This window comes from Lactuca virosa, chromosome 8 (genome assembly GCF_052849685.1).
Source record: "Lactuca virosa cultivar CGN04683 chromosome 8, Lactuca_virosa_CGN04683_v6, whole genome shotgun sequence".
In the NCBI taxonomy this organism is placed as follows: Eukaryota; Viridiplantae; Streptophyta; class Magnoliopsida; order Asterales; family Asteraceae; genus Lactuca; species Lactuca virosa.
The window spans coordinates 36,656,759-36,684,604 of NC_136433.1; the positions used below are offsets into that span (position 1 = coordinate 36,656,759).

Here is a 27,846-nt window from a genome sequence, read left to right on the forward strand (position 1 = left end):
ACAGAAATTGAGATACAGAAATTGAGATATAGAATACAACAGATTTAAAACCACTTACCTCCGATTTCTGGTGGAGAAGTCGACTCGGAGGCGAGAAACAGAAATCGTGAAGTCACAGGCGGTCGCCGGTGGCGTCTTAGGTGGAGAAGTCGCAGACTAGCAGTCGAACTGTAACATCCGGATTCTCAGGTATTCTATGTTATTCATTTATTTTGAGTTATGAGGAGGGACTCGACGAGTTGACGCCTAGACTCGTCGAGTAGGATCGCGATTTGCTGACTAGATTAATGAAGGGACTCGACGAGTCGATGGGTGGACTCGACGAGTCCGCGCAGTGGGCAGAAACCCTAAATCTTTGGGCCTGTGCCCTATTTAAGGGTCCTTATATCCCTCATTTGCGGCTACCAGTCCAGAGAGAGAAACCCTAGAGAGCTTGAGCGAGTGGTATAAGAGAGAGAGCCTTTTTGATCCTTATTAGTGTGGTTTTTGCAAAGAAGAAGGTGTTTCTAGCAAGAGGAGGTCAAGGGGATTGCTATTCTGTGGATTTCCAGCTTGGATCTGCAACTTTGAGGTAGTAAATCGATCCCTTCTTCTGTTTAGTATGAGATCCTTGAATTTAGGGTTTTCTATACCCTTTTATTGGCTTGAAATGATGAGTATATTGTCCCTTTGAATGTTAGACTCTGGATCTGGACCTTTAGAGGTCCAAAGAGCCTTATCCAACCTGCTTTATGTTGTTCCATGGAAGAAATGATCTTAGGTTGCCTTTTTAGAGATGATTTCACCAAAGAGAGCCCTATGTGTGTTGCATGAGCATAAAGGTCGGACCTTTACGTGATTATTGTAGATGGGGAGGGCAGATCTATAGATTAGAGGAGCGGATCTGACCTCAGAAGGTCATTTGAGTGTTGTCATGGACGCTACTCGCCGAATTCATAAGTGGACTCGACGAGTCGAGTCGGGGTTGCCCCGCGATTCGTGACAGGTGTAACCCGTCGAGTGAAGGGATGACTCGACGTGCCAAGTGAGGCTAGAAGGATTCTGAGGACCCGCATGGACTCGCCGAGTCGCCCATGTGCACTCGACGAATCGGGTCAAAGTTTGACCGTTGACTTCAGTTGACCTTAGGGTTTTGGTCAAGCGGATTCAGGAGAGCTCAGGGAGGGGTAGGATGGCCTTCTACCCAATCTTTAGAGATGAGGCTATGAGAGGCTATGAGAGGGTATTGATCAGGAATGTTATTCGTATGATAGGAGGAGGCTAGTTCGGGACGTCAAGCACGAGAGTTTATCCGACTTCGTACGAGGTGAGTCTTCTCACTATACTGTACCTAGAGTGGTACCTATGTGTGACCGGAAGGTCTTATATGCTATGAGATGTATGTGTTGTATGCTGTTATATGATATGGATGTGTTATGTATGTTATGAATGCTAAGGACCGGAAGGTCATTATGATATGGACCGGAAGGTCAAGATGATATGGACCGGAAGGTCATTACGGGTAGGACCGGAAGGTCTACCAGGGTTGTGGGACGGAAGTCCTCTAAGACACAGCGACCGGAAGGTCTTATAGCCTTGAGTGGCGTATGTGGTATTTTGGGGAACTCACTAAGCATTTATGCTTACAGTTGTTGTGTGTTATGTGTTTCAGGTACTAGCGAGGATCGCGGGAAGGCGCCGGCATGATCCGTACACACTCATGGAGTTTATGTCTTGAGATTCTGGGATATGTTTTGTTATGATAACATTGGATACATTATGTTTTGATATTATCTTATGAATAAAAGTATGTTTTAAAAATGAAAAATTGTTTTGGAAATTTACGTTGTTACAAGTTGGTATCAGAGCCTTGGTTTGAGGGATTCGGATGCACCTTCGGGTGTATTTGAACTCAAACTGAGGATTTGAGAGAGTTTTTCATAAGATAAACAATTTTTCAAAAAAGTAAAAGAATTTGAGAAAAGCAGAAGGAAGCAGTGTGTACGATCAGCCAGCGCCCGAACGGTGATTTCCCAAAATACCCTTACATTATGTGTTATGAGTTATGTTATGATATGTTACGCATGCTAGAGTAGGCTAGGTATTCATATTAGGACTAGAGTGGCCTGATTTGTGATGCCTTAGCCTAGGAAGATTTATGCTGCTATGAGATGCTTGAGAGTGAGTAGGTAACAGTGAGGAGCTTATGAGAGGTCTACCGAAGGGTAGCCTATGCTAGCGAGATGTAGAGTACTTGTGATCTGGGATCCTAGGAGGAGGACTTGGGGTGAATACTGATGCGGTGTGGACGGTAGTATAGGGCCCGTACTACTGAAGACACCGGATCAGTGCGCAGTCCAAGTAAGAATCCTTAGGGTACTAGGGAACAAGTAGGGTTGAGTGATCGAGTGCGAGTATACTCGAGCGAGTCTCCGTTATTTTATGTTTGTATTACAGAGACATCATGGTTGGGACACGCCATAGACCTGAGACGAGCGGCGTGAGTGACGAGGAGCTTCGTCAGATGATCCACTATGAGGTGGCTACGGCGATCCGAGCCGAGATTCCGGAGATGTTTGGGTCTATCAAGACCACACTGATTGAGACCTTTGATGAGCGGTACACATCGGTTACTGAGGCTGCGGCTGCTGCAGCTACTGCAGCTGTTGCTACTGCTAGACCTCAGGGGGGTGACTCGATGTTGTTCCGGGAGTTCAGCAACACGAAGCCACCGGAGTTTGATGGGGCGCATGATCCGATTGTTGCGATGAGATGGATTTCTGATATCGAGGGATGCTTCTACACCTGTTCGTGTCCGGAGCATTTGAGGGTTCGGTTTGCACTGAACCAGCTTCGCTTGGGAGCGAAGGACTGGTGGAAGTTTGTGACGGCGAACTACACTCTTGCAGAGATTTCAGAGTTGACCTGGGAGAGGTTCACCATCATGTTCAGAGACGAGTATGTTCCCCCGGTGGAGAGGGAACGGTTGGCACAAGAGTTTTTGTCCCTCAAGCAGGGGACGGAGTCAGTGACCGTGATCACACGGATGTTCCATAAGAGGGCGTTGTTTTGCCCTGAGCACGTGTCGTCTGAGCAGGCACACATGAGTCGGTACTTGAGCATTTTGAGGAGGGATATCAGGGAGTTCGTGGCGAACTCATCATACCGGACATTTGCTGGGCTCCAGGAAAATGCCCGGAAGAGGGAGATTGAGCTGGAGACTCAGGCCCGGGAGGAGGCCGAGTCTCAGGGGAGGGACCGGCGGCCGACACAGTCTCAGCCGGCAGCCAAGCTGGCAAAGCCCGCCGATTCGAGATCTGGAGGCCAGAAGGGCCGCACTTGTGGGAAGTGCGGCAAGGGACATGATGGGGTTTGTCGATCAGGTGTTTGCTACAAATGTGGCAAGGAGGGGCACATAGCCAAGGATTGCCCCAAGGGGTTCATGGTTTGCTTTCATTGCAACCAAACCGGACATCGGAAGGCCGAGTGTCCGCAGCTGCGGGGGACAGCACTGGGAGCACCGCAGGGATCTGCCCCTGCTGCCGTGCGAGCTATTGAGGTTCGGCCGATGAAGGCCGAGGCACCGAAGGCTCGCGGGAGAGCCTTCCAGTTGACAGCGGAGGAGGTCCGCGCAGCGCCCGATGTCGTGGCTGGTATGTATTCCTTCATTTATTTATGCTGAGTTTGAGATATTGTGTTTATATTATGATATGCGTAGGTAGTTTTCTTGTGAGTTCTGTACCTGCTTTGGTGTTATTTGACTCGGGTGCGAGTCGGTCTTTTGTGTCGTTAGCGTTTAGTCAGCACATCAGTATCCAGCGGGAGGTGTTGAGTCGACCTCTACGAGTTTCCATAGCTGACGAGTGAGCGGTGTATGCTACGGATGTGATTCGAGGATGCGTACTCGAGATCTTCAGTGTTGAGTTCCCGATAGATCTAGTCCCGATTGCGATGGGGGACGTGTGTGTCATAATGGGCATGGATTGGTTGAGCTGATTTGGGGTTGTTATAGACTGCGAGCGACAGTTGGTGACGATACGAGACCCTAGTGGGGGAGTACTTACGGTGTACGGCGAGGGTACCCGTTCTGGGTCAGCGTTCTGTTCGGCTGCTAGAGCGAGGCAGAGTCTACAACAGGGTTGTACTGGGTTTGTGGCCTACGTGATGGACACACGAGTAGCAGCGGAGAGGCCGAGATCGGTTAGTGATGTGTCAATAGTGCGTGAGTTCCCGGATGTTTTCCCCGAGGAGTTGCCGGGTGTGCCTCCCGAGAGGCAAGTGGAGTTTCGCATCGATTTGGTTCTGGGAGCGGCGCCTATCGCCAAGGCGCCCTATCGCCTTGCGCCACCAGAGATGCAGGAGTTATCCTCACAACTTCAGGAGCTGTTGGGGAAAGGATTTATCAGACCGAGTAGCTCACCTTGGGGAGCGCCGATCCTTTTTGTCAAGAAAAAGGATGGTTCACACCGGATGTGCATTGATTACCGGGAGTTGAACAAGTTGACGGTCAAGAACCGTTATCCACTACCGAGGATTGATGATCTGTTCAATCAGTTGCAGGGAGCATCTTGGTTCTCCAAGATAGATTTGAGGTCTGGATATCACCAGATGAGGGTGCGAGATGAGGATATCCAGAAGACGGCATTCATGACTCGTTATGGGCATTACGAGTTCGTGGTGATGCCTTTTGGGCTCACCAACGCACCGGCAGCGTTCATGGATCTCATGAACAGGGTGTACAGACCGATGCTGGATCGTTCGGTTGTCGTGTCCATCGACGATATACTGGTGTATTCGAGATCCAGAGAGCAGCATAAGGAGCATTTGAGAGAGATCCTCGGAGTATTGAGGTCGGAGAGGCTTTACGCGAAATTCTCCAAGTGTGATTTCTGGTTACGAGAGGTCCAGTTCTTGGGGCATCTCGTTAACCAGAATGGGATATTGGTCGATCCGGCCAAGATTGAGGCTGTGATGAGTTGCGAGGTACCGAGATCCCCCACCGAGATCAGGAGTTTTTTGGGGTTGGCCGGCTACTATCGGAGATTTATCAAGGATTTCTCCAAGATTGCCGTGCCTCTCACCAGGTTGACCCGGAAGGGCGTTGCTTTTTTGTGGGGTCTGGAGCAGCAGACCTCGTTTGAGACTCTTCGCCAGAGGTTGTGCGAAGCCCCGATGTTATCCCTTCCAGATGGAATGGAGGATTTTGTGGTGTACTACGACGCATCGATATCGGGGTTGGGTGTGGTGCTTATGCAGAGAGGGCATGTGATAGCGTATGCATCGAGGCAGCTGAAGCCTCATGAGACAAGGTATCCCACCCACGATCTGGAGTTGGGGGTAGTGGTGTTCGCCCTCAAGATCTGGCGTCACTATCTGTATGGGGTTCGGTGTACCATATACACGGACCACAAGAGTTTGAAGTATTTAATGGATCAGGCCAACCTGAATATGCGCCAGAGGAGATGGTTGGATGTGGTAAAGGATTACGATTGTGAGATCCTGTACCACCCGGTAAAAGCTAATGTTGTAGCTGATGCTCTGAGCCGTAGGGCAGAGAGTGCCCCGATTCGAGACATTTGTAGGCGGTTGACGGTGATGACTCCGGTGTTGGACACCATTCGGGAGGCCCAGTCAGAGGCCGTGATATCGGAGAACCGTAAGAGAGAGCGGGTGATTGGGCAGGTACCTGAGTTCGTTACCGATAGCCGAGGTCTTATGACCTTCCAAGGTCGGATTTGGGTGTCGTACGCAGGCGGGGCACGTACCATTCTGATGGAGGAGGCGCACAGATCGAGGTTCTCGATCCATCCCGGGGCCACTAAGATGTATTTGGACCTGAAGAGAGAGTATTGGTGGCCCTGTATGAAGAGGGATGTCGCGTGGTTTGTTGAGAGGTGCTTGACCTGTCGCAAGGTTAAGGCCGAGCACCAGCGTCCGCATGGCAAGTTGCAGCCACTTGAGGTTCCCCAGTGGAAGTGGGAAAAGATTTCTATGGATTTTATCACCAAATTGCCGAGGACCGCGAGGGGCGTCGATGCAATATGGGTGATCGTTGACCGGCTGACGAAGAGCGCTCACTTCCTTGCTATCAGTGAGAGCTCTTCCGTAGAGAGGCTGGCCGAGTTGTATGTGAGAGAGGTGGTATCGCGTCATGGAGCACCGATCTCGATTGTGTCATATCGAGATGTACGTTTCACTTCCAGGTTCTGGAAGAAGTTTCATGAGGAGTTGGGTACGAGGCTGCATTTCAGTACCGCATACCACCCACAGACGGACGGGCAGAGTGAGCGGACGATTCAGACGCTCGAGGACATGCTTCGAGCATGCGTGTTGGACTTCGGAGGAAGTTGGGACACGTACTTGCCGTTGGCTGAGTTTTCCTATAAGAACAGCCACCATTCGAGTATTGGTATGCCTCCCTTCGAGTTGTTGTATGGGAGGATATGTCGGACTCCCATTTGCTGGGGAGAGGTAGGGCAACGCGTGATGGGTAGCACTGAGATAGTGCTTCAGACGACTGAGCAGATACAACAGGTCAGGCAGAGGTTGTTGACAGCTCAGAGTCGCCAGAAGAGTTATGCGGATAGGCGATGATCCGAGCTTGAGTTTCAGGTGGGAGACTTCGTACTCCTGAAGGTGTCTCCTTGGAAAGGAGTGATCCGATTCAGGAAGAGGGGCAAGCTGGGGCCCCGGTACATTGGTCCGTTCAGGGTGACCGCGAGGGTGGGCAGGGTAGCGTATCGTTTGGAGCTACCTGCGGAGTTGAGCCAGATTCATGATACCTTCCACGCGTCTCAGTTGATGAAGTGTATAGCCGACGAGTCGGCGGTGGTGCCGCTGGAGGATATTCAGGTGGATGCGAGACTGAATTATGTTGAGAGACCGATCGCGATCCTGGATCGAAAGATCAAGGTTCTGCGGAACAAGGAGGTGCCCCTAGTTCAGGTCCAGTGGCAACATCGGAGAGGGTCCGAGCTGACTTGGGAGCCGGAGATGGAGATGCGGGAGCAGCATCCAGAGTTGTTTGTCGAGCGAGACTTCGAGGGCGAAGTCTGATTCTAGTGGGGGAGAATTGTAACATTCAGATTCCCAGGTATTCTATGTTATTCATTTATTTTGAGTTATGAGGAGGGACTCGACGAGTTGACGCCTAGACTCGTCGAGTAGGATCGCGATTTGCTGACTGGACTAATGAAGGGACTCGACGAGTCGATGGGTGGACTCGACGAGTCCGCGCTGTAGGCAGAAACCCTAAATCTTTGGGCCTGTGCCCTATTTAAGGGTCCTTATAGCTCTCATTTGCGGCTACCAGTCCAGAGAGAGAAACCCTAGAGAGCTTGAGCGAGTGGTATAAGAGAGAGAGCCTTTTTGATCCTTATTAGTGTGGTTTTTGCAAAGAAGAAGGTGTTTCCAGCAAGAGGAGGTCAAGGGGATTGCTATTCTGTGGATTTCCAGCTTGGATCTGCAACTTTGAGGTAGTAAATCGATCCCTTCTTCTGTTTAGTATGAGATCCTTGAATTTAGGGTTTTCTATACCCTTTTATTGGCTTGAAATGATGAGTATATTGTCCCTTTGAGTGTTAGACTCTGGATCTGGACCTTTAGAGGTCCAAAGAGCCTTATCCAACCTGCTTTATGTTGTTCTATGGAAGAAATGATCTTAGGTTGCCTTTTTAGAGATGATTTCACCAAAGAGAGCCCTATGTGTGTTGCATGAGCGTAAAGGTCGGACCTTTACGTGATTATTGTAGATGAGGAGGGCAGATCTATAGATTAAAGGAGCGGATCTGACCTCAGAAGGTCATTTGAGTGTTGCCATGGACGCTACTCGCCGAGTTCATAAGTGGACTCGACGAGTCGAGTCGGGGTTGCCCCGCGATTTGTGACAGGTGTAACCCGTCGAGTGAAGGGATGACTCGACGTGCCAAGTGAGGCTAGAAGGATTCTGAGGACCCGCATGGACTCGCCGAGTCGCCCATGTGCACTCGACGAGTCGGGTCAAAGTTTGACCGTTGACTTCAGTTGACCTTAGGGTTTTGGTCAAGCTGATTCAGGAGAGCTCAGGGAGGGGTAGGATGGCCTTCTACCCAATCTTTAGAGATGAGGCTATGAGAGGGTATTGATCAGGAATGTTATTCGTATGATAGGAGGAGGCTAGGTCGGGACGTCAAGCACGAGAGTTTATCCGACTTCGTACGAGGTGAGTCTTCTCACTATACTGTACCTAGAGTGGTACCTATGTGTGACCGGAAGGTCTTATATGCTATGAGATGTATGTGATGTATGCTGTTATATGATATGGATGTGTTATGTATGTTATGAATGCTAAGGACCGGAAGGTCAAGATGATATGGACCGGAAGGTCATTACGGGTAGGACCGGAAGGTCTACCAGGGTTGTGGGACGGAAGTCCTCTAAGACACAGCGACCGGAAGGTCTTATAGCCTTGAGTGGCGTATGTACGTATGTGGTATTTTGGGGAACTCACTAAGCATTTATGCTTACAGTTGTTGTGTTATGTGTTTCAGGTACTAGCGAGGATCGCGGGAAGGCGCCGACATGATTCGTACACACTTATGGAGCTTATGTCTTGAGATTCTGGGATATGTTTTGTTATGATAACATTGGATACATTATGTTTTGATATTATCTTATGAATAAAAGTATGTTTTAAAATGAAAAATTGTTTTGGAAATTACGTTGTTACACGAACTGTCGAAGACTCATACTCTCGGAGTCGGTCCTATTCTCGTCAATATCCACTCTCCAGTTGAAGGCTCAAAGCTAGCTGCTAATCGATCATCGATTGACTCGATTCGTCGTTCACTGTTTGGGTCTTTGGGAAGAGGAAGACCGAATAAAGCTTAAGGCCTGAAGCGGTGATTTGTGAAGCCCTAAAACTAAAATTAGTTTCCCATAACCCATTTCTATTTTACATAAAATAAGTATATTTTTTATATAAATATAAACGGGGCCCCCACGGGAGTACGGGACGGAAATACTCACTCCCGGCCCCGGTCCCGAAAATAAACGGGGGTTAATCTCGCCCCCGCTCCCGAATTTTTTTAAAAATTAGTCCCATACGGTATTGGGGTCCCGTGGGAATGGGGTTCCGCGGGGGGTTTTTGACATCCTTAACGGAGAGCCGTACGCCCAACGTACGCTCAAAGTCACTAAACCCTAATTTTAAGGCATGCCACTATATAAAGAACATAATGCTTCAAGGATCAGCCTCCCTCTCACCTTAAAGCAACTACCACAAAACCCTAATCCTCCATTGAGTGTTCTTGGAGCTTAGAAGGCCATTAGAGAGCATTTTGGTGTTTTGGATCCATTTCTCAAGGAAGTGAAGAGCAAAGCAAGGTGGTGGTTTAAAGGAGAAGATATAGATCTGGGGTTATTGCTTCATTTCAGACTTTCTTGAGGTATAAAGTCTTGAACTTGTCTATTGAACGCTTAGATCTATTATGATGGAGTTTTGTACCTTTTTGGTCCCAAGGATGAAGCTTTATGGTCCAAATCTGATTCCTAGACTAAGGGTTGCAACCCTTGGTGCTAAATGACTACCTAAGACAGAAAGTTGTCATCTTGGTGGTCTTAATGGGCTCATGCAAGAGTTAAGACCATTTTTATTGAAGTAGAATACCATTTTTGGAGTTTGGGCTTTTTTAGGGTATGCAAAGTCACCAAGTTGGTGACTTTATGGATTCAGACGTTTAGAGGAACTTAGATCTATGATTTGGACCATTCGATAGAAGCATTAAGTACTTAATAGAAGAAAGGGCTTAACAGGGGAGTACGTTGGGCGTACAAGCTGGTACGCGCAGCGTACATGTCACAAGCCTAGTACGCCCTGCGTACAGCTGAGTACGCCCCGCATACTTATTCAGAGTGGGTTTTGCGATATTGGGCCTCAGATTGGGCCATGCATTGGACTTTAGTTCTTTGGGCCTTAGTGGGCCATCAGAAGTCAAATAATTTGGGCCAAGAATATGTTTGGGCTTAGGATAAGGCCCATTAGAGGGATTGGGCCCAATTTAGCAAATTGGGCCATTAGTGGGCTTAGAAAGATTAGATGGAATTGGGCCTTGGACATGGTCCAGATTAGAGCAGGGGTAAAATGGTCATTTACCCTAAGAAGGATTATTCGTTTTGGAGTAAGTGTTATTTGGTATTGATAGCTCGGGGAGCCGAAGAATTAGCAGTTCGGGAATTGCCAGTTAGCAGCCAGAGGATTATCTGCAAGTCTTCAAAAGTGCAAGGTGAGTCTCCTCACTGTGTGTATGGGTCTACAGCCACAATGTCGGCCCATTTAGTTTATGTATGGTTGGAAGACCCGGGGGTTAGCCCTAGGCACTATGTATGAAAGACCAGGGGGTAGCTCCTGGCACACAATATGTTATTATGTATGATAGGAAGACCCGGGGGTTAGCCCTAGGCACTATGTATGAAAGACCAGGGGTAGCTCCTGGCACACAGTATGCTATTATGAATGACAGGAAGACCTGGGGGTTAGCCCTAGGCAATATGCATGAAAGACCAGGAGGTGGCTCCTGGCATACTGTATGCTCATTAGCTAAGTAGAGTAGTATGTATGCTAATTCTCTTTGTGATACTTGCATGGAAGACCAAGACGCGGCTCTTGGCACTTGTCTGTAAGACCTAGGGGGTGGCCCCTGGCTTGGCAAGAAAGACCACGTGGCGGCCCGTGGCATAACAGTAAGACTATGTGCGGCCCATAGCACCTTATTTGATATATGATTGATATGTATGGCTCACAGTATGTATGGCATGTATAGCCCAGTTGATATGTATGGTATGTGGTATTTGGGGAACTCACTAAGCTTCGTGCTTACGGTTTACAGTTTTGGTTTCAGGTACCTTCAGTTTTCGGAAAAGGAGCTCGGGACGATCGCATCGCATTCACCCATAGTATTCCGCATTATGTGATCTTTGGGATTAGACTCTGATAATTATTTTAAATGAAACGTTTTCAATGTTCGGAACAAAGCTATTAAGTGTTTTTCTAATATATAAAAATGAAATTTTTGGTCTTGAATTTTAGGATGTTACAAATTATGCTCCCACAACCATAACAATTATTTATTTACTAGCATAACATTTATGTTCCCACTAGCTTTGACATGTATCCAAAATCAGCTGGACTTTTAGAAATCAATACTTTATTGACTTTCTTACCAAAGTTCAGATTTCTGATACAAGATGCTTCGATAAGCCTTTATCTAAGCTCATACACTTTTTATTAGAAAGCCCATATGTGTGTCTAAACTATTTCAGAACTTACAGCAATAAGTTCCAAATGTTCAAACTATTTGCCATTTCTCACAATTCGATCTACGAAGAGGGATGTCGTAGTCATAATCGAATTTGAGAACGCAATTAACACAACTGCTATCTCCTTAAAATCTACTTAGTGAAAGCGTTTCCTCACAATCATTTTCATGAATTTGAGAGAAACCTTATGACACTTAGATTTTATGGTGTATGTGTTCCTATCCATGTGAATCTGTCATTCCCAACCATTATCATAAGACAAGATCTATGACAAATTCAAACTCATATGGACTGAACTTGTTCAATCTTAATTTCTTGCCACTTAGTAGCACAAGGGCCTACCATGTCTTCCAAGTTGTTAAGCAGCTCACCAATACAGATCAATGAACTTTCACTGATCAAGGTACTTCGCCTTATGCAAACAATTGAGAACTCATAGAACTCACATGCATAGTCAACTTTTAACTGGAATGGGCACAGAAACAAAAATATGTCAACACGATAGGTTACAAACCTCAAGTCGTGAGCTAGTGATACACAATAGGTTTATTCTTGATTAGTTCCTGAAACTTTTCAAGATCTTTAAGACTCCTACTGACTTCTTGACATATAAGATTCTCTTGTCAAGAAACATTTCTTGACAAACAAATATTCAAGAGTTAGTGCGGATTCTTATCATGGAAAAACACTTCATATAATTGGTCTTAGTTAGACTTTGTCTTAAAGACATCACAACTACCAATTCTAAATGTGTTATAAAGCTACTTAAGATATGTCACTCAAGGAACAATCTTGGAGTATGACTCTAAGGCTTGATTTTGGAACGAAGTATGACTCACCTTTTTTATTTAACCATTTCAACAATTCCCGATTCCTCTTCTTAGCCATACAAGTGCACTAAGGCGTCCTTAGAGGATCAACTATGATATGGTTTTCATAATCATTAAGATGATCATAAAACACGATACTAAAGTACTCCCCTTTCCTTTCAGATTGGAGAAACTTTTATCTTTCTGCCTAATTTGATTCTTCTTATTCGTTCTGCCATACATTGAAACTTTTCAATGATTCAGAATTACACTTAATCTTGTAAGCATAACCATATTTACTAAACTTTTAGTAAATCATGACGAATAGTCTTATCGATCTTTGTGGTGGACCTTACCAGTACACAACAAAGTGTATTAGATCCTTTAGTCCTTCACTTGACTCACATCTATATGTGAACAAGGAATTAGTCTTAATTTCCCAAAGACGAAGGTTCTCATTCATCACACAATACAAGTTGCGTGATTCCAAGTTTCTGTCCAATTGAAACTTGGTGATGAGAATCTTTCCTAAATTGGTAAATTTAGACACTACCACAAACGAAAGAATCAAATCCATATTGCTAAAAATAGAAACATACAAACATCAATTTTCACAAATGTCATTGCAATGAATTATAAAATAAGATAAAATCAAAATTTTCTTTATTTATAAGACTGCGGAAAAACGTCTCCTTACAATGCAATTACAAATGAAAACTATGTTACTACATATTTCTAAGCAATTTATCATAACTCCTAAGTAGCAGCTCACAATTTTGATCATCGAATCATTCGATCGAAATCCATCTCTTCGCGATCAGACTCAGCATGCTTTTCCTTTAAGCTTCCTTTCTTTTCTTTGATTCTATAAAACATCAAAATGTAATCTTATCACATCATGTTATTAAGAATCTATAAGTAGGAACTTAATAGAGTTAGATAGTGTACTTACCTGAAGTAGAATCATACAATTTGATTTTACCATCTCTTAGATTTCTCAGGTAGTCAGGACAGCTTCGCAACCGATGCCCCTTCTCTTGGCAATAGAAACAAATAGACTCTCTCGGAATGGTACACGGGACAATCTCAGACTTAGCCTTTCTCTTTACCATTTGGTCTAATGGTTCGACCATGGCCGATCCCTTTCCATTGGGAAGAGAAAACTTTTCTTGACTTCCAATGTCGCCATTGTCAATGTCCATGGAAATTTGGGAAGTAGATCTTCCAATCAAATTTGCATTACCAGTGCGCCAAATCATTTCTGATTCAACAGCAATTAGAAAATAGGTAAGATCGATAAGGGTCACGTTGTGGTCTGTCATATAGTAATCTTTAACGAACTCACTATATGACTTAGGAAGTGATTGAAGAACCAAGTTAACAACCAACTTCCTCGAGACAACGACACCTAACATTCCCAACTTGTCAATGTGTGACTTCATCTCCAAGACGTGTGCACACACAAACTTTCCATCTTTGTGTTTACTAGCCAATAGGGTTTGAGTGACCTTGAACTTTTCAAGTCGACGAACATGTGGGTCAGGGAGAATAATTGGAGGAGGTGGAGGAAGAGAAGTTCCACTACAACATGAAGAAGGGATTAATCTTTCACCTCGATCGTCTTGTGGAAAACCATCTTTATAAGGAAAGTCTTTTCCAAAAGGATAAGGTAGACCATAGTTGTCAGAACTAGTCATCTACAAGGGAGAAATTCAAGTTAATTGATTTAAGTCCTTAATATAACACCCAAATGAAATATTAAGGCTAGGACCCAACACAATATTCTACAATCCAGAAGAGTGCCGTAATCCAATTGCAAAATATTTGAAGGTAGGTAAATGACGATTTACCAATTTCCACCATGAAAAACGAAAATGAATATTAGGTTTTAAATGAATTGAAATTCCTAGAATCTTTTGAGATTCATTGAAATTTTCAATGGCATGTTTAATCTCGATTATGCCCTTCAAGTTTGTGACTGGGATACCGAGGATCACAAACAATGTGTGAATAACCATGCAAATTAGCTTGGTACTCTCGATGTCATTAATCACCTAATCAATGTGCCGGTTAACCACACACGCTCCATTGATCAATGATAATTTACGAGAAACCCATTGCCATCCTTCATTAGTCCACATTAGTGTGCCGGTTAACCACACACGCTCCACTAACTGACTAATAAGGTGCAATGTGCAATTTCATGGGTTAGCATCAAATTCACATTTTTCCTAAAGTAACTAAGATTGAGAATTTATAAAGTGTTTAGTTACTTTGTATTTCATTATACTTTTAATGAGGATTTAAATGTCCTATCAAACCCGTTCGGCTAACGACCCTCCACTAGTCAAGAGTGCGGTGGGTAAGAATGGATACCCAATGACGATTATTTTACAGGCCGCTTCCTTAAACACCCCTTATAGACCAGCTTCGTGAATGAGGTCTACTAACGGTAATACTGACTTTTTAACTTATACATATATAATATATTAAACTTTTAATTTTATATAATATAAGGGTGTATTTTAAACTTTTAAAATACTTTGTGGTTTAATCTATTAATTAAACTATACTCTTAATTTAATTAAACTTAAGCCATGTGAACGTGGATTTATTAATCTTCTCTTTTAATTAAACATTTAATTAATTTAATGAAATCCATAAAGATGTAATTTGAACTATTCAAAACATCAAAGTGCTAAATATAAAAATTCAAAATTAAAACCTATTTAATTAATTTTTAAGTTATGAACCCAAGAGGTGCATCTTTTCAAACCTTTCATTTACAAGAGTTTTAGAATTCAATGTTTCTTGATTTGAGACTTTTCAAATACCAAAACTTGAGGGCAAGTTTTGTAACTCTTTTAAAACCTTTGAATTCCAAACTTGATGACAAGTTTTGTAACTCCTTAAAAAACTTTTTGAGTTCCAAAACATGATGGCAAGTTTGTAACTCTTCAAAAAAACTTTTAGAATTCCAAAACTTAAAGACAAGTTTTGTAACTCTTCAAAACATTTAGATCAAATTTTAAACTAATAAAATTATCATATATTTTTTATTTCTCACAAATTTGACCTAATGCAACTCTTATAGTAAGATAGTTTCAAACTCACAATTATCTTAAAATTTTGACAACTATCTTTTAATTGGATGGGATAACCATTACCATATCAGAAAAAACAGATTTTATGATACAAAAACAGTTTAAGGTAATGATGCAAATCCAATTCTGGCCAAAAACCCCAAAAAACTGCAAACATGCTATCCGACTTGTCGAGTCAGATTATGGACTCGTCGAGTTCACTATGAACTCATCGAGTTCATGTATGGAATCGTCGAGTCCCTCTTTTAGAGTGCAGTTTTTCGACTTTTTCTAGCTTTGAACAATTAAGCAAAGCATCTATATAACAGAAAACACCCATGACTCTGATACCACTGTTGAGTTTTATGTACTCTAACATCCCTATGGTGCACATACAATCCAAATGCTTTGGATCTAAGTTTTCTCTAATTATACATGCAATAAAATTATCTAAAGCATGAAGCCTACAACTAGCATACAATTCTGACATTTGCAACATAAAATCAAGTTAGATGAATACCTCTATATTGTAGCTTGTAGAATTTGGAATTTCAAGAGCTTAACACCTCAAGTGTGATGTCTCAAATGGTTCACAAAACACCACCAACAACTAGAGAACTTGAGATAAAAGATGAAGGCACTCAAAATCGGCTATAGTTTCTCTAAGAAGACTAGTGTGTACGATTTTAGGCCAAGGGGTTACATATATATATATATATATATATATATATATATATATATATATATATATATATTATATATAGTGTATAATCCCAAGGGTTATGTGTAAACCCTAATTCTTACACTTAGGCTTGTAATGGACTAACACTTTATGGATCCTTACATAAGCTTAGCCCATCACTAATCAATCATGGATTATTAGCCCAACCTATATGTATCATTGATTTACACAATCAACCCCCTGTATATTTAATCAGCATCTTTTGATCACTAAATTAATTCCAAATTAATTCTTGATCAATACTAATTAAATAATATGATTCCTCAATTAATATATTATACTTATAATATATCAATAAATCATAAATAACCTCTTTCTCAAATATCCATCCTATCAGATTGTTCTTGTGAATGCAACCCAAAATGGACCATGCTACTCTCGGGTCAAGTACATACTAATTATAGTTATGGGCTTAGACACCTAATCCAACAATATGTTGGTATATGTTATGTGTTTATTTTACATGATTATGTGGTAATGATAGCTTTGGCTTTATGTAGTTTAAGTTGGATAGCCTGAGAACTCTTGGTCTAATGCCTTACTTTGATGTTCTTGTCTGATTGTTCGTTCTCGAATCATCTGTTCAACTGTTTATCTGATTTCTAACTCCATATGACTTTATGTAATGTTTGAAAAACCAGGATTTAGACCCTGACAATCGCATGAAAGACTATGGGAGGACCATGACATTTGTATGAAAGACCATGGGAGACCATGACACTTGTATAAAAGATATGGGAGGACCATGGCAGGAAGACCATGGGAGGACATTGGCCACTGTACGTAAGACTATGGGAAGATCATAATAATTAAGAATGCAACAATGAGTGATTGTAAGACCGTGGGAGGACCATAGCATTCACACGTTTCGTGCTGATATGAATATTGTATGTATGTTGATAGGTTGGCGCTAGAGTCGAAGACTTTATGTGGATGCAGTGTATATATGATGGAATATGTGGTATATTGGGGAACTCACTAAGCTTTATGTTTAAAGTTATGGATTAAATGTTTTGCAAGTTGTTCGTGAGAAGATTTTGGCGGGACTGTACACACGTATCGAAGATATTGATTTTCGATGTTACCATAATTCAACTCTGTCAACGTAATGGTTTTCAACACTTGAATGTCACTATTTGTTTTCAAGCAAAATATTTTTAATTGGTTAACCTATTTTAAAAATGAAAAATCACTCTGTAATTTTTGGGGCGTTACAGAGGGGTTTTGTCAGTATTTCCTGGGTGTATTTGCAACCAACCATTCCGTCGAAAATTCGCCACTAATTGCGTCGAAAATCCGTCAACAGCGTTGGCCCGCACCCCGCAAGGGAGCCCCCCCAGACCCCGTCAGGGGTGATGCCCGTCAAAACCCCACCAGGGGAGTTGTCCCAAACCTCATGTTCCCAAATCCTCATTAGTTATCCGAGTGTGCACTTCACATCTCCTATCTCGGAATATAAAAATGAACTTAGCTTGTCTTGAAGATAATCATTAATACATTAGATGTATTGATAACACTAAAATCACTGACATTAACCATGGTCGATAAAAAAAAGTTAACAAACATAAGTTAAAATGATTCAATCCAAGTACAACTCTTAATTATTTCTTGTATCTAGGCCTTTTTGAACATTTTTACAACGTGTATTACATGTGGCAAATATCTAACTATCTCCTAAAATAGATATTATCAGCCGTATAAAAATTGCCTATCCTCAACGTGGTCTTTGACAAGGATGGATCTCTAGGACCACATTATAAATTAAATAGAATAGAAAGCATGGTCAGGGCGAAGAAGAAACAATGGATATATATATATATATATATATATATATATATATATATATATATATATATATATATATATATATATATATATATATATATTACTAGGTTACAACCCGTGGAAACTACGGGTAAAATATTTATAAAATTTTACTAAACGAATAAAATATAAGTTTTATTTAGATTTTTATATTGAAATTACATGTTTACTAACTTCAGATAATCATTTGTGTATTGGCTCTAGGCTTGAATTTTGATACGTTCTAATGTTGTATACTTTATATTATCACACTTTGAGCTTCCCTTAGTTTATGTTTGTTTCCAAAACAAAAAAACAACACATATAAATTATAGAATGAAAAGCAAGTTCATGCTTGATAACTTAGTTTTAACGAAATATATATTAGCAAAAAGGGATACATATATAACCCCCACCCCTAATCACCCTAAAAAGGTATCAGATTATTGTGCTCTAATAGAGGAATAATTAAAAAGCCATTTTTCCCAAAACTAATGGATTATATTTTATTAACAGAAGAAGTAACACATTTATACCTATATGAAAATTTCCTATTGTATTAAAAACTAATTAAAGACTACCACTCCTTGCCTCATGGCAAACCTCTATTCTTGCCTTTTGATTTTTTAAAGGATGAGTTTCTTGTCCTCTTTGGTGAGTTGTTGCGTATTTTTTAACAGAATTAGAAACTAAGATATTTGTCACTAATTCACAGTAGTAGAGAGGATCCCTCTTTAAGATCAAACTACAAAAAAAATGAATATCATCCATAATCACATCAGAACCCTCTTACATTGGTGTAGAAGCATCCTACATGCACCGGCAAACCTGTTAAGTAATCAGGCTAAATATTATTTCAAGTAAAAAGTCACATCAATGAGAAAATAAGATATGATCATCATCTCATTATGAAATTTTATAGGGATGAAACTTTCTAACATTTTTTCTTCTTTTTGTGATGTGATGATATTCTTGCATATGATTATCAACAACAGTGTAACACCTCAGTAGCACTTATTTTGGCAAAAACACTTGTAAAGTATGATATTGTAATATGAAAAAATATAAAGAAAAAAAGTTTCATTCCAATCACACCCACACTCACCCACTTAGATGATTCCTTCTAAATACAAATATTTAACATAAACCAATTTTGAACGGGAAGCTAGATGGTGGGTCTTCCCTCCCACCTACTTCACATTTTTCAAGATAATCATGAGACAATGTGATTATATGAGAGTTTATTTGCAAATAAACCAAGTTGTGTGCTCAAATCTTGAAAAAAAACATCCATACCTATAGCAATTTTGACTTGTCCGAGTGATACATAGCATACCCTGCCATTCCATCTGCAATGATGACCTACATGTAAAACGTGCTACATTTGATCGAGCATAAACTCAATAGAACTCTTTTAGATGACATTATAAAGGAAATTTATACGAAACGATGACAGTGGGTTTGACATCATCTCATACTGAAGCATGAAACGCAAACATTGATCCTCAATTATAGGAAATCCTCAAAACATAATCTCTAAAAACCCAAACCAAAAATAAGACCAAAAGGATGTAAGTTTATGCTTTAACCCCTTTTCCATAACATCGTGATCCTCTTGGAACGTTCATTAGACACCTGTCAGACATCATCAAACAAACAACTACATTAACAAATCAAGACTAAAGACCGTGATCTATGTCATGACCTAAATGGTAAAAAAAAAAGAGGACCCAGTAAAAACAATATGCTACGAACCTGCAGCAATAAAAGGGAAAACTCTAAAAAATAGGTGGTTTGAGTTGAAGTTTTTCGAAAAAAAAAATGAATAAAACCAAAGAAACGACTTACTTTAAGATCATGAACACGACGAAAAGGCAAAATGAGGAATCAAAATCGTAACAGAAGAAAAATTAATACCTTGATGGTTTGACAATGCCACTAATGGACTGAAGAAAATTTACTTTTCTCTTCTTGGAAGAAACAATCTCAATTGAACCGAGTGCCCTGTAACGAATTAAACACCATGGACATAAGAATCCACTATTTTCTAGTAGTTTATGATCGATGAAAGTTGGGAGAAATCAAATGAGAATCATACCTCCATTGAATTGAAGGTGATCGATGTCTCGTAAGCACTAGCCTCGGTTAATTAGGGTTTGAATAAAAAGCTCCGAGGAAGACGAAGATGAAGAACTTCCTATCCAGGTGTTTGAGAGATCGAGAGAAAGAGAAAGAAAATATGTGTGTGATTTCTTGCATTTCTGTCCCTGATTATGTGCGATCATGGTTTTGAAAAATGAAAAAGATAAATTGGGATTAGGTTTCTATGAACGGAAAAAATTTGAGTGTAAATAATGGAGTTTGGGTGATTTGATTTTCAATGCTCAAATATAGTTGGGTGATTTGATTTTCGATAAATTTGGAATGGATTACCTTAATAATGTTAATTTAGTCGAGATTTTCGGTGAGGAGCACCCTGATTTATCGTTCCTGATTCCTGAATGCCAAGAAGCAGCGGGGAAACGGAATGTAGAGTTAAGGAGGGCAAATTCGGAAGTTCACTTTGAAATTTTTTGGGTGAAAATACGCCACATGGCAAAAAAAAGTTTCTTTTATTAAAGAGGTAGATATGTACCTACCTACGTAGGTGCATTACAAGGATGGAAAGTAGCCATCGATCTTTGTTAGTGGTCAATGTAAAAATATCTATAGTAAAATTGCATCATTCAGATTTGTAACATTTAATTAACAAACATTTATTAAAATGATTTCATAACCGTAAACACATTAATTCTATAGTTCACTCTTTAATTAAAAAGCTGTTCTCAGACACATTGGGCACAAAAAAAAAAAAGATATCAAACTCATGCTGCAATACCTTTTCTATAAACGTGGTATCCCATTGATAATTAATGTCACATTGATTATCAACTTTCCAGCCTCTTAAACGTTCATCCATGTCTAAAGGGCCCCGTTATAGTAACATGTGACCACAACGACAGGACAACCACCAGCCGTTCATGTGTTCCATTGTTCACCATGCGATTAATTTGCTTATTACTCAAAGATTGCAGATGGCCAAAAAAGGCAAGTGACATGATATGCATGTCGTTGGCCTTTTTTACTTCACGTGATGCAACACAGGTGGTCCTAACATTGTTCCATGTAAATCCTACTCAAATCTATAGATTTTTGTTATATGACGTGGATAAAAGACACTAAGTTTACACAAAATTTCTAATTTGACATTGTGTTTTTCAATTTTTTATAATATATTTAAGGGTAAATAGCATAAAAGACACTAAATTTACACAAAATTTCTAATTTGACATTGTGTTTTTTCAATTTTTTATAATTCTGATCACTTGACCGGTCAAGCGGGTTACCTGCTGACGTGGCATGATGACATGCCAATTTTGATAACGTGGTATGCTGACATGACATGCTGACGTATCAAAATTGAATTTTTTTCCCACAAAAGACACTAAGTTTTCATTTTTTTCGATTTTGACATTAAGTTTATTTTTTTTTCAATTTTGACATTCTCTTTTTTTGTTCCAGCTAAAACATCATTTTATTCAATTTTGTTCAATGTTGATTAATTTTTCATTTGAAACCGTAAAAATATATTTTTATTACATTTTAAACCGTATAAATATATATATTTTTTCTATTTAAAAACCACATTTTTATATAAATACACGGTTTTTTTTTTACATTCAAAGCATAATGTTATACATAAATATGCATTAATTATATCACGAGAACAAAACTAACCATAAGCTTCAAATAAGATGTAAAAATTTCACGGGTTGCAAACCTAACCTCTGGCTTGATCGACTACACGCCTCCAAACCTACAAACTCATTTTAAATTGCATATTTAATATAAAATATGGTTTTTGTATAACTAATACATATTTATACATAAAATTACGGTTATGGTTTGAAAGTAATTAAAAAAAAAAACCATGGCGGTTGCACCTAATTAATCATATATCGGCCCAAATTTGTTGTTTCACTTATTACTTTGACTATTATTAAATAATTTTTTCTGTACTGTTATATGCTATATAAATGTACGTTGCACGTAATTTGGCTTCCATTCTGGATAATCATATTAGTATTGTTTCTTTATCTTAAAAGATGATCACAGTAATATGACATGCATGGCAAGTTACTGATCAATATGTGTAGAAGTACGTTTAAGCAGAACTTTGATAGAATAATATTTATTATCCGTGAAATACAATATAAATGCTTATATAGATAAAAAAGATAAAAGATGGAAATCGGAGATAATACTCTGGATTATTATTTTTTTTAAAAGAAAAAAATAAAAATCAATTACTTGCAACACTTCTCTCGCTAACAATAACTGGAAGCCCATTCTTCACAGTGGCCGTTAACGCCGGTTCAAACTGAAGCTCACCATCCGAGTTTACAAGTCTAAAGCTAAAGCGAGGTAACAAACATAGTACCACCGTTTTCATTTCCATCAATGCCATTTCCTTCCCCAAACAAGCCCTTAACCCGGCTTGAAAAACTGGGTACTTAAATGGACTTTCTTGATTGAAGATCCCACCCTTCAACCACCTTTCCGGTTTAAACTCCTTGCAATCCTTGCCCCATATGGTTTCCATCCGACCCATTGCATATGGATGGAATGTGACCCTCGTTCCCTTTTTAACCAGGGTTCCATCGGGTAATTTATCGTCTTCAACTGCGAATTTGGAGTCAAACTGAATCGGGGGGTAGAGTCGCATGCTTTCGTATATTGCAGCGTGAAGATAGTCCAGCTTTTTCACTTGTTCGAACGTTGCAAATTCTTGATTCTCATTCATCAGTTGATCAAGTTCAAGCCTTATTTTGGACTCGACTTCTCGGTGGTTTAAGATTAGCCAAAAGAAACTTGTTAAGGCTGAGGCAACTGTATCTCGTCCTGCAAGAACGAAGATTATGATCACATCTCTAAGAAAGGTGTGGTCGTCGGATACCACCATGAATCTTGACAAAAGGTCCTGGTTCTTTGTAAACCCAACTTTCTTCTTTTGATGAATGACTTGCTCTATAAGAAAGTTAACATTTTGAACTGCTTCTTTGAGCTTTCTCTCCGATCCCATATTCAATATCCTATTCGCCTTCCATATCAGTGGAGAAGCAGACAAAGCTCTCGTAGCCGACAATGTTGTGGCTAGATCAAACGAATCAGAGAATTGAGAAATATGAAAAGGTAATTCGGGTGAATTTAGATCTAAACCCAACGAAAATCTACAAATATATTCAAAGGAAAATTGTCTAAAGACATATTGTAAATCCACTAAACCTCCATCTGTTTCTCTAGCAGCCGAAGATAGCAACGGGAGAAGTCGACTTTGAACGTGGTAACAGACATCAGCGAAGGCATTCGACACATTTCCGAGCTCCAAACTTGCCATCTTTCTCTGAAATAACCATGAATCACCATCGACATTAAATATGCCGTTGCCAAGAAGATCGCTAAGAATCATGGAGAACTGTTTCCCTTTTGGGTAATTATGGAACTTGGTTTTGAGAATGTGTTCAATATTGGTAGGGTTAGCAGTGATGGTGTTACGTAGCACATGAATACGGATTGTTTGAGATGGGGACTTTTGGAGAAGATGAGTGTACCAATCGCATAGATTGTTATAGTTTGTTGACCATTGAGATTTGAGGTAGCAATGGCAGATATCGCATGTGCAGTAAAGTTGCCTTTTCAAAAGGATTAGGAACAAGAGAGTTATGAGAGCTAGTGCAAGAAATGTCAAAAGTGACTCCATTTGTGCGTTGTGCAGAGGGAGATCATAAGTTTTCGCTCTATATTTTATTGTGTGGAGAGAGAGAGAGAGAGAGAGAGAGAGAGAGAGAGAGAGAGAGAGAGAGAGAGAGAGAGAGAGAGAGAGAGAGAGACAATAGAACAAAAATGACAGAAACAGTCCCTACAGTATCGTGGAAATAACAACTTCATTCAACTTTTCAGTTGATCTCCACCAAACATATGATTTATCCTAAAATGCCCTTTTTTAACTTATCAAAAGTCAAAACTATTCACCGTCAATGTTGTTTTCATTGATTACAGTTTTGTGTCTAGGTCTCGTTTAGGACAATAGAAGATTTAAAACGTTTTAACAAAATTAGTTGGAAACTATAATTTTTTAATGTATAACAAATTATTGAAATATATACATTACATGATATTTGTATAAAAAAATAAAAGTGAAATACAAGTGTATTCTAGTAAATTGGTTATAAATAATAATTGATGTAGCTTATGGTTGTAATCCAGAACGAAGCTTTTTCATTTATTGGAACTTTTTCTTAAAGGCTTGTAAATTTAAGCTCTCATAAGTCGTTGCTGAACAAGCCCCTAAACAAATTCGCTACTACTTATTATTTCTTTAAATTTGTGACTTGGGAAGCAAAGGTTGTATGGAAAACATTAGAAATATATAGTAAGTGTTAGAAATATGGTTTAGTGGGACTTGAAAATCTGAAAATCGTGATAATCACTTTCAAATCGAAGTATTTGGGTGGTACTCCCAAATCCTCAATTAGATAAGACTTAGAGAAAATAAGAGAGAAAGAAAGAGAATGAGATGGTGTAATTTCGTGAGTACCAGAAAACTGACTAAAAATTGGTTATAAACCTTCCTTGTCTGAAAAACTGTCAAAACTGTCATATAACAGTTTTTCTCAACAGTCAAAACTGTCATAAATCCGGGTTTTGTATAAGGATTAATGCAAAGTAAAAAAAAACGGGTCAAATATTCAAAATTTGGATTTTCTGATGCATTTTTAATACAGCTCGACCCCAGCCACGGGCTCTGCCCCTTGGACCCCGCCAGGGGCTGCCGCCCCTTGGACCCCGCTCCCAGGGGCGCTGCCCCCGGACCCCCGTTCGTTCAGGGGCTTCGCCCCTAAATGACAGTATACTTTGATACTTGATCAAACTTAAACAAGTGTGTACTCCACACCTTCCTTACTTGTTTAATATTTATCAAGATCATTTTTAGTCAACAAAGTAATCCCATTACACTTAAATAACATTGATGATAACAAAATCACCAACAAACCTCCCCCATTTAAGTGTAATCTTGATTAACTTAAAATGAAACATAACACCAACAAAACTGATGCATAAATGAAATGTCGTGACGATTGAATTTCACATTAGTATATTATATAATCCAAATATTCGAATATTAGGGTGTCACTAAGGATTGAACCCTTTCTATCCATAGTGAATACATGAAGATAATACACACAACAGTTTACATTCTCATAAGTTCTAACTTGACACTATATTTTACTAGCTTGTGTCCCATCCTTCAATAAGCATATCAAAGCCAAATCCTAACTTCTTGAAGCAGCTAAACTTCATGCTTATATATGTAGTTCTTTTATTCTTGCACCTGCAAATGCAATTTTTCAAAAGAACTATTAAGAATATAAATTCAACCTCCTTAACTTGTAGTACTGAACACATACCTTGGGATGATGATAATAATGTGTTCAAATCTTCAAATACCAAGCTTTCCACATTGAATTCAACATCTAATATCACATTAGATGGGAATTGGGTATCTCAATATAAAAAAATTTAAGTGGACTTTAAACCCATCCCTACAGCCGCCTTGTGCACAAGATCTCTTGCTAAGCCTTTTGTTAGATGATCGGCTAAATTAAATTGAGTTCTTACAAACTCCACAAATATCACACCAGTCATGATGAGCTCACGAATCATGCTATGTCTAACACCTAAATGTCCAGATTTCCCATTGTACACTTGACTATGAGCCTTAGTCAAGGTAGTAGCACTATCACATCTGATAGAAATGGTAGATATCGGTTTAGGCCATAATGGAATTTCATAAATCAAATTCCTTAGCCACTCAGCTTCTTTACCAGCAGCAGACAATGCTACAAACTCAGACTCCATAGTTGAGTTAGTAATACAAGTCTGTTTCTTGGATGCCCAAGAAATGGCTCCTCCTCCAAGAAGAAATACCCAACCACTTGTAGAAGAGTGATCTTCTAAGTTGGTAATCCAACTGTCATCTGAATAACCTTCCAAAACAGAAGGATATCCACTATAAGTCAAACCAAAATCCTTGGTTCCTTTCAAATACTTGAATACTCTATTCACTGTTTGCCAATGATGTGAATTAGGATTACTAGTATATCTACTAAGCCTTCCCACAGCATATGCTATATCATGTCTAGTACTAATCATGGCATACATTAGACAACCAATAGCCCGTGAGTATTCAAGTTGAGACACTGGAGATCCTTTATTAGGTAGAAGCTTAAGATTAGGATCTATAGGAGTGCTAACAGGAGAACAATTCTCAAAGTTAAATTTTTTTAATATCTTCTCAATGTAATGAGATTGAGAAATTAAAATCCCATTGCTTCCTTTTCTAATTCTTATACCAAGAATTACCTCAGCCTCCCCCATGTCTTTCATATCAAAACTAGATGATAAGAATTTCTTGGTTTTATCAACTTCACATTGATCAGTACCAAAGATTAACATATCATCAACATATAGACAAATTATAACTCCTCTACCAGAAGAATCAAATTTGCTATATACACATTTGTCAGCTTGGTTTAATGCAAAACCATTAGACAATATCACATCATCAAACTTTTGATGCCATTGTTTTGGTGCTTGTTTCAAACGATATAATGATTTCTTCAACTTGCACACATTATGTTCATTACCAGGCATTACAAACCCTTCAGGTTGTTTCATGTAAATTTCCTCATCCAAGTCACCATTCAAGAATGCAGTTTTCACATCCATTTGGTGAATCACAAGATTATGTATAGCTGCAAGAGCTAACAATAATCTAATTGTGGAAACTCTAGCAACATGAGCATAAGTATCAAAGAAGTCAATGCCTTCCTTTTGCCTAAAGCCTTGGATAACCAATCTGGCTTTATACTTATCAATTGTTCCATCCACCTTCATTTTCCTTTTGAGGATCCACTTACTTCCCAATGCCTTGCAACCAGGAGGTAAATCAGACAATACCCAAGTATTGTTATGCATGATAGAATCAATTTCATCCTGAATTGCTTCTTTCCAGAAATGAACATCCCTACAAGCCATAGCTTCACTAAAAGTCTTTGGATCCTCCTCAATATTAAAACAATATTGATGTTGACATATAGTCTCATTCCTTGTTCCTTCAACTAGATATAGTTGAAAATCAGATCCAAAAGACTTAGCTTTTCTGGCTCTTGTGCTTTTCCTAGGTTCAGGTACAGAAGTTGCATCACCAGAAACATCTTCAGCCTGAGTAGTACTCTTACTGGAAGATTGATGAATCATGTCCCTCGGTCTAGGTATAGATGTAAATCTTTCTTCATCAAAGATAGCATCTCTTGACTCTATCATTGTGTTTACAGACACAGAGTCATTAGATTCTAAAACATAGAATCTATATGCTTTGGAATGCTCATCATATCCAATAAAGATACAATCTACACCTCTCTCACCCAATGTTTTCCTTTTAGGTTCAGTGAGCCTTACAACTGTTCTACAGCCCCAAACTTTGAGATAACTCAAATTTGGTACCTTTTTACACCAAAATTCATAAGGATTATTCTTACTCCTTTTATTTGGAGTTCTATTCAAGATGTAACATGCAGTTAACATTGCCTCACCCCAAAACCCTTCACTTAATCCAGAATATGACAACATGGAATTAACCATTTCTTTCAAAGTCCTATTCTTCCTTTCAGCTACACCATTTTGTTGTGGTGTATAAGGAGCTGTGGTTTGATGTATTATTCCAGTTGATTCAAAATAAACTGGATCATAATACTCACCACCTCTATCAGTACGCAAGACTTTTATTAATTCATTTTTATGAAGTTCAACCTCTTGTTTATAAATCTTAAATTCATCAAGAGCTTCATCTTTAGAATGTAGCAAATAGACATAACAATATCTAGATGCATCATCAATAAAAGTAACAACATGCTTTTTGTTTCCAAGGGAAGGTGTTGCATGGAAATCACATAAATCACTATGTATAAGATCCAACACCTTGCTTTCCCTAACAACATCTTTGAAAGGTTGTCTAGTGATTTTAGTTAGCATG

The 27,846-nt window shown here is 39.8% G+C and overlaps 1 long non-coding RNA gene and 1 pseudogene across 1 annotated transcript; both read right to left on the bottom strand.

Annotated features, from left to right (window-relative positions):
• Positions 1-18,368: 18,368 nt before the first annotated feature.
• LOC145128421 (uncharacterized) lies at positions 18,369-20,228 on the bottom strand. Its single transcript, XR_013716890.1, has 5 exons — positions 20,145-20,228; positions 19,810-19,978; positions 19,629-19,715; positions 19,008-19,346; positions 18,369-18,539 (listed from the first exon to the last, which is right to left on the bottom strand). It is a non-coding gene; the product is annotated as an uncharacterized LOC145128421 (long non-coding RNA).
• A 1,697-nt stretch (positions 20,229-21,925) lies between these two features.
• Positions 21,926-23,544, bottom strand: LOC145129105 (cytochrome P450 94C1 pseudogene; annotated as a pseudogene).
• Between the last annotated feature and the right edge of the window lie 4,302 nt (positions 23,545-27,846).